This window comes from Furipterus horrens, unplaced genomic scaffold, assembly GCF_987537825.1.
Source record: "Furipterus horrens unplaced genomic scaffold, mFurHor1.1.pri manual_scaffold_3, whole genome shotgun sequence".
Taxonomy (NCBI): domain Eukaryota; kingdom Metazoa; phylum Chordata; class Mammalia; order Chiroptera; family Furipteridae; genus Furipterus; species Furipterus horrens.
Window position 1 is genome coordinate 146,755,222 of NW_028327173.1, and position 11,397 is coordinate 146,766,618.

The 11,397-nt window shown below is 38.8% G+C and overlaps 1 pseudogene; it reads right to left on the reverse strand.

The window, feature by feature from the left end:
- Positions 1-1,397: 1,397 nt before the first annotated feature.
- On the reverse strand, positions 1,398-1,796 carry LOC150016265 (2-iminobutanoate/2-iminopropanoate deaminase pseudogene; annotated as a pseudogene).
- Between the last annotated feature and the right edge of the window lie 9,601 nt (positions 1,797-11,397).

Consider the following 11,397-nt stretch of genomic DNA (forward strand, 5'->3'; position numbering starts at 1 on the left):
ATGGTATTATCATTTGCACATGCTGTTCTTGGTGGACACTATCTTCTTAACTTACTGATGTGAACACACTTTTCTCCATTTTCATTATTTAATCATACATAAACATATACTGTGTTTACTGTCACATATGTGGTTTGTCATTATTTCTTTTGTAAACAAAATTTTATTTTATATATAGGCAATACACAGTGGGAAAATCCCCTGCTCCATGATGCAAATATATATGTCCTCCAAATGAGCATTTGCTTTTTTATGAGATTTTGCCATTATAAACAATATTGTGATAAATATTATTGTACATACATGCTTATTTTCTGGTGTTTCGGTTTCTGTGATATTGATTTCTCATTTCCATCAGCAATGTGTACACAGGCATACCTCGTTTTATTGTGCTTCATGTTATTGCACTTCACAGATGTGAGGGTTTTTTTTAGATATGGAATGCAAGGCCCTCACAAGCAAAAATATTGCAACTTTGCAACTTGCTTAATTGCAATACTCACTTCATCACAGTGGTCTGGATCCAAACCTGCAATATCTCTGAGGTATGCCTATAGAACCTTTTCCTCCAAAATTCCTGCCTGCAGCAGATGCTATCACTTCTCATGATTTTTACGAATCAATAGGTGAGAAGTTTATGAAGACTCAGAAGGCGTAGTCTCTGTGCCCAGTGCCCAGTGCCCAGTGCTTCATGCAAAAGGCATCATTTGTAGGGCATCATTTTCGGAATGGATTACTGTAACATTTCTGGAAAGTAATCCAGCCAGTTTGGGGTTGAACACTGCTCTAGTCCACCATAAACTCTGTAATTATGTGAGTCAAGCAGACCCTCATACATCAGTGCTGTCTTCCAGATCACATTCACTGCCTCTATGAGGGAAAAAAAAAAAACACTGCCAATTGAGTATTAGCATGTATGGCACAACGGTGCCTGCTTAATAGCAAGCTGGATGAAAAGGAAGAGTGGCAGGAAAGGAGGAAAAAAGGAAACCTTATTCAAATTTAAATCTTTAGTTTTACTCAAGTAAAAGCAGAATCATATATCTGTCATGAGAACTAAATATTTCACATTACTAAATTAATAAGATTTCATTGAATTAGGTGTACTTTTTACTATTCTTCAGGATTAGCAACTCATCTTTCCTACATGTTATTTCCTTTTTACTTTTTTTTAGTATCTTTGTAATGCAATGCATGTCTCTTTTCTCACATTAAGTACTATGAGTGTGCACAAGTGAAATATATAACATCAGGAACTGGATTCATAATCTACTCTTCAATTCATGTTCAAGTCCCCTCATTATATGGTATTTTCCATAATACTTTAGATCTTTTAGTCAGTCTTACACTTTCCATCATCGATTATAAAAGTTTAGGTGTTGATTTAACAACATTATTTAAAATTCCAGACTAAATAACACCAGGCCCACACAGACGGATGCTGCCATGAGAGGGCCTTGGACGGCTACTGCTCCTATCTCAGCACGGCCTCCTTTGGGCAAAGCAGCTCTTACAGGAAAACTACTCTTAAAATACTGTTTGTAGACTTCATTGACAATACCAAAGTCATTTATGTCAGCCAGAAAAAAAGTTGTTTTTACCACATTAGTGAAGTCACAACCTGCAGTTTTTAGAACTTCAATCATGTTTGTAAGAGCTTATTTAGCTTCTTCTGCCATCCCTCCTCTAGCACTAGCTGTCCACTGGAGGGGGCCATGCCTACCTGTCCTGACTGTAGGGACCAATGACCCTAGGGTTTTTGCAGTGCTGATCACCTTTCTGATCAAGGGCGACATGGCTAAATAATCCTTTTCTCTTGAGGCTCCTCTGAATGAAGAATCGCGTACACTATCCCCACTCGTGTCTCACCTGGAAAGCCAACTTTAGAAAAATTCATTCACTGTTCAGCAAAGGACATTGAGAGGGGGTACACTCCTAAAAAAGGGCTGAGAGGTTACCACAGCTGAAGTAAACAGGACTGAGAGGTGCTTAAGAGTCAGAAAAACCTCAGGAAAGGGGGACCACACAGGAAGATGGATCTAGTTTAAGAAGGAAGTGTGTAAGAAAGGCTCAGAAGCTGGGGAGTCCTTACCATGCCACCCCACTCCATTCCATGTGCTCCTCTCTCTAAACCCAAAATGCTAGCCACTGGAAGTGCTCCTCCAAGGAGCTCCTGGAGGTCCCACAGAGAACACAGCAGAGCAAAGCAGCACACCCACAGGGTGACCACTGCAGGGCTAGGGCAAAGCCAGGACACCCGCAGCATCTATACACACACATTATCTGTTCATGCCTCCTCCCTCCTGTTACCTTTCCAGTGGCATTTACATGAAATCCATCTTTTTGATAGTTTTAAATTCTGGAGAAAACTGAAGCCATGGAGCCCTGGCAGCAGCTGCAAAGCTGCCCCCAGGGTCAGCCTCGAGGAAAGAACCCTGACCACTGACATGGGGTATCCTAACACAATGGCATAAATGCAAATTTTAAAAATGGGAAAAACATTTTCCACCAGTCTGCAGCAAAATTAAAATTTATAAGATCCAATATACAAACATCTTTATGTGGTTTTGGTAGGCAAGTAAATTGCTATATATCTGGAAAGTAACTTGGCAGTATCTATCAAATGCATGTACCTTGAGCAACCCTACTTTTATTAAACCATCCTACAAATAAAAGAATCAATAATAGGTAAGACTATATGTTCAAATTTGTTTGCTGAAGGATTGTTGACAGTGACCCCCAAATTTAAATCAACCTAAATGTTCATCATTAGGGTAAATTGTGAGGTGTTCCTACAGGAACACAGGGAAGTATGTGGAAAGATACGTCCCAGGCTGTCCACATTGCTAACGTCAAGGAAAATGGAATTGGGGAACAGTATAATAAATGTGTGTAACTTAATTTGTTTTTAAATGAAAGAAGTTAAAGGGAAAATGTTTGTACAGACACACTTCTATTTCTAGCCAGCCTAGTATGAAAATGCCATCTTTAAGGGTTAATTTTTCTTTTTCCAAAAGTCCATTGTTAAATACAAACACTCCTAAAGTTGTTTCTTGGCTCAACAACTGGGGGTGGAAGAGAGATCATGTTTTTGTTTTAGTTGTTGTTTTTATTGTTTCTTTTTTAAAATTTATTGTTCTTTTCCCCCATTGCTCTCCCCTGCCCCACCCATCTCCCCCTCTCCCACAGTCAATCCTCATCCTGTTGTCCATGTCTGTGGGTCATTTATATTAGTTCCTTGACTAGACCCTTCCCCTTCTTTCTTCACTCCTGCGCCTCCGCCCTCTCCTCTGGTCACTGTCAGTCTGTTCCTTGTTTCCATGCCTCCAGTTCTATTTTACTCATTTGTTTGTTTTGTTCATTAGGTTCCTGTATTTAAGCGAGATCATTTGATATTTGTCTTTTGCCACCTGGCTTATTTCACTAAGCATAATACTCTCCAGTTCCATCCATGTTGTTGCAAAAGGTAGGAGTTCTGTCTTTCCTTCTGCTGCATAGTATTCCATTGTGTAAATGTATCACAACTTTTTGATCCACTCATCCACTTATGGGCACTTAGACTGTTTCCAGGGCTTGGCTATTGTAAATAGTGCTGCTATGAACATACGGGTGCATAGGTTTGAGAGATCATGTTTTTTCTTGCTTTCTAACAGTGACAACAGGCTGAGAGGCACCTCCTTAACGAGGACAGGTAGGTGTCCATGTGGGAAGTGTGGGAAGAAAGGCCTGACTGACCCTCATGTTGCTGACACTGCCTCCTGGTCTGGGAAGGAGACCGTAAAGAGAGGTGGGTGGGACACAGGCATTTCCTGCTTTCCCTGAGGCCAGTGCTACTTAAGTGGTTGCTCTCAGGTTTCCTTCCTTGTTGGGGTGGGGGAAAGGGGCATAAGCCAAGTTGGCCCTCTGCCAGCTGGATGGGCAGCCAACATGGACCAAGAGCAGGTCACAGCTGAGAGAGAAGCAATGTTTGAAGGTGCCAGAAATGGTTTCTTGCAAGTGACTTGGTGAGCAGGACAAGTGATCAGAAGTCTGACTTTCTGCTACTCCGATAAAATGAAAATCCTTCCGTTGTTATAAAGAACAAGGAGACTCAATTAAGAGTTTAAGGAGACCTTGGCATTAACAGACGTACTACAGCTTCCACTACCAAGCTAACCTGAAAACAGAGACTCTTCAGACTGGATGAGTATATAGCAAAACTGCCTTGCCCCCCACAGCATATGTGGAGACTGGAGTAACTGCAATGTAACCAGACATAGTGTGCTAATGTTGGAAAGAATGATACTACTTGCCAGCATTTAGTGAACATTCACTAACTGCCTAAGTTTTCACATACATCATGTAGATTTACAAGAACCCCAAGAGATAAGTACTATATAACCCCATTTAACAGATGAGGAAACTAAGGCACTAAGAGGTTAGTTTATAGAAATAAGAAGTGCTAGAGCCTTAATTCAACCCCAGGCAGTCAGATTCCAGAGCCTAGGATGTAAACCACTGTACCACACTGCCTCTGCAGGAAGAGACAACACCTGACAAAGCAACCCTTGATGCTGAGGACAAGTACCTAAGATGTGTCCCTGGTAATCACTTCAACTATGGCGGGATGGATCTATGAAAACTTGGTGTGAGTAAGGAATCTATTAGATCAGAAAGAATGATAGAGTTCTGGGTGAGGTGTGTGTGCAGGAAATGAGGAGTTTACAAGCATAACCAATGTTCTGGGGTAGAATCTAGGAATACCCTGAAAAGTGAGGTTGCAGGTGTTTTAGAGGGTAAAGTGACTCATCCTAGGATGGAAGGAAAAAGTGAGCTTAGGACACACCCAGGAAGACTTGAGAGCATAATTTGCTTGACAGACTGGTCAAAAATTAAAATGAATGGTGGCAGGTGGATTCCTGCAATATCAGGGAGAACACTTTGTGAAGTATATGACTGTCTAACAGCTATGCTGTAGACCTGAAACTAATACAAAATAATATTGAATGTAAACGGTAATTGAATATTTAAAATTAAAAAAATTAAAACAAGAATAGCTACTTAAACCAGATCTACATAATAGAACTCATTTTTACTACTTTCTCTGTTATAAAACATATTGACTTATTGTTTTGACTTTATTAGCACTGTCCTCACCTCACCCAAAAGCTTGGCAACCTGGCTTTATAGTTCCAACATGAAGATTTTAAATATCCTCTTTAAGGACAAAGTTGGCCCATTCCTCAGTCAGTCCCTGTCTCTTCTTGCTGAACAGGGAACCACTCTGCTACCTACCACACCCAGTAATTTTACTCCTAGGTATACAGCCAGGAGAAATGTAAGCATAGGTCAACACAGAAACCTGTACACTAATGTTCAGTGCAACACCATTTATAATAGTCAAAAAGTGGAAACAACCCAAATGTTCACCAACTGATGAACAGGCAAAGAAAATGTGGTATACAATGCAGTATTATTTAGCCATTAAAAGGAATTAAATTCTGATATAAGCTGCAATGTACATAAACCTCAAAAACATATGTTAAGTGAAGAAGCCAGTCACAAAAGACCACATGTTGTATGGTTCCATTTGTATATGTCCACAATAGCCAAGAACTTAAGAGACAGAAAGAAGATTAGTGGTTGCCTAGGGCTGGTGGGGGTGAGGGACAGGGGGGAATAGGGATGTCAATGAGTACAGGGTTTCTTTTAAGAGTGATTAAAATGTTCTAAAATGATGGTGCTAATGGTTGGACAATTCTGTGACTATGCTAAATACCACTGAATTTTACACTCTAAAGGGATGAATTGTATTGTGAGTGAATTATATCTCAAGAAAGCTGTTATTTAATGTGCCTTAAGGTATGTGAGGCACAGAAATGAGAGAAGTCATAAAACATATTTACATTTCCCTTAAAGGTTGCTTTTAGTGACTGTTTTGCAAGGAATGCAGTCTCCTAAATCAGAGTATAAAGACAGCTGGCACACAAATGTGTCTGGCATCTCAGAACATGTCCTAATTTCATGCACCAGAGGAATCTGACATTGCTCCCTCACTGGGATGAGCCTCTTGCTCCTCAGGAAGCCATAAACAGGGCAGCAATTACACATGAAGTGTTTTGTTTTGAAAATATTCTCTCTCTCTCTATTTCTCTCTCTCTCTCTCTATTTCTCTCTCTCTCTCTCTATTTCTCTCTCTCTCTCTCTCTCTCTCTCTCTCTCTCTCTCTCTCTCTCACAGACACACACACAGCTCATTTTCTACCAATTCTCCCCATATATTATAGTTTAAGTACATTCTTTCTGTTCTTACACTCCTTTCACAGTTCAGCGAACAGTTTATTCATTTTACTAAGAGCAAGCTTGTTATAATCTATTAATGACAAATCACAGGCATAATTAGAACTCAAGACCTAGCACAGCTAATTCTCTTTCTAAAAAGAGTCTAGTTATTAATATTTTTCATAAAATTATTACTTTATGTAAAGTTCTAAATCTACTGATTAATGAAAGCTATAAAATTAAGGTGAAACAAAAATCTTTTAATCCACAAAGATCTGTTATAAGAAAGAAGTCAACCAACTGGTCTCCATTTTTAGAGACTTGAACAAGAAGAAAAAGGAGTAGATTGTACCAAAGATACTTTCTGAAAAGATAAAAAGGAATATTTTGTCCTTAAGGATGATCAAGCCCTATAATAAGCTTCCAGGAAAAGATATGAAATCACCCTTCCTAAAGGGTAGTATCATTGTATCACTTATGATTAGATTTGGCTAAAAATGACATAATAGCTTAAGCAAAACAAAGATACTTTTCAGTCTCATAAAAATCCAGAGACAGTCCAGGGCTGGTTACAGGGTTTCTGCCCCAGAAAATTCTCAACATCTTTCCAGCTCACTGTTCCACCAACCCAAATACAGGGCCAACATTCTCACAGTCCAAGGTGGCCATTAAAGCTCCACGACACAGGCAGCAAGGCAGAAGAAAAGATGAAGAAGCTGGGGAAAGGGCAGCATGTGTCAACTGTCTTTAAGAAAAATTCCAGGAAGCCATCATGTCATGGTCTGCACTGGTCACATGACCAACCCATGGAGCCTGTCTTTACTCTGGGCAGCCCTGCCTGTGCCCATCTAAGAATCAGAGTTTCTATTGTTATGGGAAAGAGCAAGAAAGGCTACTGGAAAACATCCCATAGTCTCTGCCACTGTCTTCAATATTCATCTCCTTTACTTTAAACAGACTCTTCAGAAGGCATTTCTTTTTCTAAAATGTATAAATAGACTGGGAAAGATAAGGGGAGTTTTCACGCTTTGTATACCCAGAGACACGGAAATACCTCCCTATTATCCATATTTGGGGGTAAATGTTTATCTTTGTTCTTCTACTTCATGTCTGACAAAGGCTACGATTATCTTAGCCAAACAATAGCCAGAATATTATCAATTAAGTACAGAATAAGCAGTTAATAAATAAAAGTATAAAATAAATAAGTAAAACATGAATAAACAGAAAACCCTTACTGTCAACAAGTCCTTACACTTAAGGCACACCAGAGGCAGTCCACACACGACATCAAACAACAGTGCTGTGACATCAAGCAACCACTTCAATGAGCTACAGTGCTGAGTCTGGTAAATCCCAGCTGAGCACTGTTTCCACCTGCAGTAACATAAGTAGGTCCAGACTATCAAACAACCTCCAGGTATAGTAAAAAACTGGACTGTTCACAACCTCCATAGGTTTCAGATGAGTTTGATTTGGTTTAAATTAAGCTGTTTTAAATAATGTATAAAGTGCTTTCTTTATATAATAAATAATAATAAAATTTTATAAATATATGTAGTAATAATTTTATTATTGTTTTATTTAATAAGATTTTGTTTATTGATAATTAATAATAATAAAGAAAACTTGATACCAGTGACAAATATGGATTAGCATCGTAGAAAGTACACACTGCTTTAAACAATGATATATTGTGATAGAGTGTCATTGCGAACTTGTTTTATATGAGATTATCATTTCATTTCTTACCAAAGTTAATTGAAGCAAGTATCTGTGAAAACATCCTAGTTACACATTCCAATTAATTGTAATACATACGTGCCTGCCATTCTGTGCTGGAAGGGTGATAATCAGAGCTATCAGCTCCCCACCAGATCAAGATAACTCCAGAATAAACATTTACCTCTTCATACTGTCCTTTCATTGCTATGTATAAATTCACATTCTTATCATCTGACTGAGGTATTGTGTTCCTGACTCACCCCATATTAGGAGGACCCCAGTCGCAGAAAGAAAATTTCAGATTTTATGATAAACTTTAGCCAGTACCTTGAACACGGGGAGATGAAGAGAGATGAAGTTTCTGGGAAGTTGGTGGAAGAGGTGGTAATCTAAGCCTAGAAGAAAGTTACAGAGGAGATCCAATTGAGATGAAGAGCGCACCAGCACACGTGGAATCAGAGCCTGAGTGTTGAAATGGAAAAGGAAATAAATGTGGCTGTTACAGGGGTGTCCAGACTTTTGAGAGCAGGTGTGAAATGCCCCATTTGAATTTGAAGAGGGCTGTGCCATGCAAGTAAGGGGACAAGAGCCAAATGAAATGGCCTCAGTTGTATGTATTTATAAGGTAATTTATAATCAAGAAAAATATTGTACTTTTAAATCATTATTTTTATTATCCTTAGTTTGAGCCATTGTTAGACTAACCTTCGGCCCCAATTTAACCCTGAATGTTACGAGGCGTACTGTACAACCACTCCCACTCCATACACCACTGCCACCATGAAAGTTGCCATCAACAGAAAGAGCCTCAGATCAGCCCCAGTTACAGTGAATCAGTCACTCCCAGAATCACAATTTGCAAGTTAGCCCACACCTGGAGTTTGTTTATACCAGTTGATTGACAGATCAATAGCACTCTCTTCTAGTGTTAAAGATTATTACATAATCATAGCTCTGCCTGAGATAGAAAAGAAAGCCAAATTTTCAGCTGAGATGTTATCTGAATTTATAATGCAATAAATCTGTCTCTACAGTAGATATTATATTTAAAATACCAAGCATCTGATGGCAGCAGGTGTGATTAAAAGTGGAAAAAATGCTGACTCTTAACAAAAAATAGCTTAAAGATCTCCTGGGAATTGAGCCCAGTTTCAGAACACAGGGTAGCAAGTGCTATCTTTTCTGTGATTTTGACTCATTTTCCTCTTTTAATTTTCCCTTCAATCCTCGGGGAGGACGTAAAGCTGAAAGCAAAAGCTGTTAAACAGCTATGAAGCAATTCTGTCACTTTACACTGAAGTTCTCGCTCTTCCCACTGCTAAAAGTAGAAAGAATGGCATCAGTAAGGTGTTGGGAGGACTGCTACCATTCAGGTGAGTTTATCCAAACCATAATGCTACACAATTAGCAGAATAATACAGTTGACTCTTGAATAACATGGGTTTGAACTGCACTTATATGTGGATATTTTCAGTAAATACTTAAATGTATATTCTCTTCCTTATGATTTTCAAAATAGCATTTTATTTTTTGTAGTCACTTTATTATAAGGATATAGTATATAAGACATATAACATACAAAATATGTGTTCATTGACTGGTTATGTTATCAGTAAGGCTTCCAGTCAACACTAGGCTATTAGTAGTTAAGTTTTGGGGAAGTCAGAAGTTATACACAGATTTTCAACTGTGCAGGGGTCAGCGCCCCTAACTTCCATGTTGTTCAAGGATCAACTGTATGTAATAAAGCCCCACAAAGTCCCAAATATTTTTTTCATGGCTCTTCCAACAAGAAGTAAAATCAGATGCTGATTTCCCCTGATATTCTCAGACATTATTTAAATAGCATAGAGCAACAGAAGAATGGTCTTCTAATGTCAGGATTCATGAACATTACATGCGGTGCTTGTAAAAATGTAGTTTTCTGGTTCCTCCCCAAACCTGCTGATTCCTAGTCTGTGGGGTTAGTCCTACAAATCTTAACTTAATAAGCCCCAGCTGATCTTTAAAAATGTAATTTCAGACCACACTTTGGGAAACACTGTTATAAAATATATATTTAATCTCAACCTACATGATATAGCTGTCAGTCTGGCTTTTCACCTACCCCACAACTAGACAGCACTCATGGTTCTCACCATAGACACAGGACAGACAAGGAAGCCAATGAATAGAGACAAAGGAATATTCTTTTAAATTGTTCCAGGTAACCCAATGGGAGCCCCTCCCTTCAACCACCTTCCCCCACTGAAAAAAATAGATCAGATGAGAGTTTGGAGCAAGAACCTATAGGACACATAGAGCCTGGCCCCAAAAGGGCCCATCATTTTCCTTGGTTTGTTGCCTTAAGGAGAACATCTGCTAGAACATTGCCTCAATAGTACAAGACTTTGCACAACCAAACTTGGACAGCTCAGCAGTTGATCTCAAACCACTCAATGCCCTCTCAACCTCTTCCTTCCCAATGCACCTGGGAAAGGTGCTGAGATGACTCTCAGCCTCTCCTAGGATGATCAACTATACTGGTTTTCCTGATTAACCATAGGAAAGCAGGGGGGAAAAAAGAGAAAAAAACTGAGAGAAAAAATAAAACAAATAGTAAAGTGGCAGACTTAAACCCTAACATATCAATAATTACATTAAATGCAAATGGTCCAAGTATACCAATGAAAAGATAAGAGACTGTCAGAGCAGATTTAAAAATAGGACCCAACCATATACTGTCTCCAAGAAACTCACTTCAAACTGGTCAAAAGTAAAAGGATGGAAAATGATGTATTGTACCATGCAAACATAAAAAAAAACACAAGTGGCTCTATTAATATCAGATACACTAGGCTTCAGAACAAAACAAAAAAATTACCAGAGACAGAGAAGAACATTATATAACATAATGATAAAAGAGTAAGTCCAAAAAGAAGACACAGCAATCCTAAAAGGATATGCTTCAAAGAGCAATATATGTGAATCAGAAATTTAAAGAACTGAAAACAGAAATAGACAAATACTCAGCTCTAGCTGGAGACTTCAACACCACTCTTTTAACAACTAATCTCCAAACACTTGCAAAGTAAAGAATTCATTTCTAAATAATCCCTTGGTCAAAGAGGGAGCTTCAAGCTAAATCAAAGAATAAGATTAACTAAATAAAAATGAAAATAAAACATCACAGCTAAAGCAGTGCTGAAAGAGAAATTTTACAGCACTAAGTATTGATACTTACATTAGAAAAGAAGAGCCCATACCAGTGTGACTCAGTTGGTTGGGCGTCATCCTACACACTTAAAGGTTGTGGGTTTGATTCCCAGTCAGGGCACATGCCTGGTTGTGGGTTCAGTCCCCAAGTGGGGCTAGTAAATGGTGTTGGGAGAACTGCACTGGTACATGCAAAAAAATGAAACTAGACCACCAA